The sequence below is a fragment of the Rhinopithecus bieti genome, unplaced genomic scaffold (genome assembly GCF_001698545.2).
Source record: "Rhinopithecus bieti isolate Rb0 unplaced genomic scaffold, ASM169854v2 repeat_23497, whole genome shotgun sequence".
Lineage (NCBI taxonomy): Eukaryota > Metazoa > Chordata > Mammalia > Primates > Cercopithecidae > Rhinopithecus > Rhinopithecus bieti.
In genome coordinates this window covers 1-1,859 of record NW_016879540.1, presented here as the reverse complement: position 1 = coordinate 1,859, position 1,859 = coordinate 1, and the positions used below count along the sequence as shown (strand labels likewise).

General features: G+C 42.2%; 1 pseudogene; it reads right to left on the bottom strand.

Moving 5' to 3' along the window:
• Positions 1 to 574: 574 nt before the first annotated feature.
• LOC108525743 (ubiquitin-conjugating enzyme E2 C pseudogene) lies at positions 575 to 1,647 on the bottom strand (annotated as a pseudogene).
• Between the last annotated feature and the right edge of the window lie 212 nt (positions 1,648 to 1,859).

Here is a 1,859-nt window from a genome sequence, read left to right as displayed (position 1 = left end):
TCACCTTGATAGTATACTGTCCTATCTGTGCACAGAATAGAGGTAGAAGTAAAAAGAGGAATCTTATTCAAGATTAAGTCACTATGGCACATGAGCTGAGTTCATTGTAGCTTGGGAACCCAACAAGTAAATATTTTCAGCCACTTGTATCATAGAACACCTTTAAATAAATTTTATGGACCATCTTGGTTTTTTGTAACGTAATTTTTACATTGACAAACCCATGCATATATAGTGGCAAGCCCACCAGTATGAATTGCAGCAAAATGCACACCTGAATAACTGAAAATAAATTAAAAACGGCTATTTTGTTATATTATACAAAGCAACAGATGATTATAATACAGCATTACTGGTACTACCTACCTGGATATCCAAATACAGACCTGAAAGATGGCAGAAATTAAACATGTGAAGAAGTAAGAAAAAAACAGGAATGGCTAGAATATAAACAGTCTTCAACTTAGGTGTAGGTTATATCCTGAAAGTCTGGTTCTAGGTGCATTGTAGCTTGGGATATACTTTTTTTAATGACTAAAATGTATTTATTTAATATACATCTCAAGGGCTCAATTGAGGCTCAATTTAAAAGACAAACAAAAATAATACCACAGCTCATGATACAGAGTCTATACAGAAATCGCAAAAAAAACCATCTAAGGAAAGGTTAAAAAGACAACACAAGGACAGGCTGAGCAGCCTGGGTCAGGGCTCCTGACTGGTGACCTGCTTTAAGTAGGTTTCTTGCAGATACTTCTTAAAAGCTGTGGGGTTTTTCCAGAGTTTGGCAGCGTGTGTGTTTAAGGGGCTATCAATGTTGGGTTCTCCTAGTAGGCTGGAGATGGAAAGTGTTCTGGATGGAGAGCAGAATGGTCCTGATGTCATACAGGGCAGACCACTTGTCTTTCAGGATGTCCAGGCATATGCATATGTTACCCTGGGTGTCCACACTGGGGTAGTAGCAGGGTGTGAGGAACTTCACCGTGGAAGCATTGTAAGGGTAGCCGCTGGGGAACTCTAGCGAGTGCTTATACCTCAGGTCTTCATATACTGGGCCAGCTGCTCCATGGATGGTTACCCATGTGAAAAGGTGGTCTGATTCAGGGAAGGCAGAAATGCCTTTGTTGCCACACATCATGAGTCATGAGTTCCTGCTGTTTTGCCCATGGGACCCTGCGCGGCACCCCAGCTTGGCTCGGCTCCTTTATAGGAGGCTGCGATGCTAGTGGCGGCTGGGTCGCGATTTGGGGAGGCCATCCAGGCGATGCTGGCAGAGAGACAGGAATTTGGAGAGCTCAGGACTACAACTGTGGGAGTACACTTTCCTATAGATATTACATGGTAAGTAGGTTTCTGTCTCACAAACCCTGTCTAATTCATAATCTGGAATATTCCTAATGTAGCATTGCAATAGAGAAAGGTTTATCATTCCCTCTACCACCTGAGAAGTAGGGATAAAGGAGGTATAACTCTTTATTCCCTTCTCTTTCTTTTCACTGCTGAATGGTAATTGGGGATAGAATTGGGGTCTGAAGAAGAGGGAAGGCCAAGAAGGATCACTCTAGACTTGGTCATCAACCCAGTCATTAGACTGAGGTAAGAAATGGGAATTATCCACGTATGTTTATTGCAGCACTATTCACAATAGCAAAGACTTGGAATCAGCCCAGATGTCCATCAGTGACAGACTGGATTAAGAAAATGTGGCACATATACACCATGGAATACTATGCAGCCATAAAAAAGGATGAGTTTGTGTCCTTTGTAGGGACATGGATGCAGCTGGAAACCGTCATTCTCAGCAAACTATCACAAGAACAGAAAACCAGACACCGCATGTTCTCACTCATAGGTGGGAA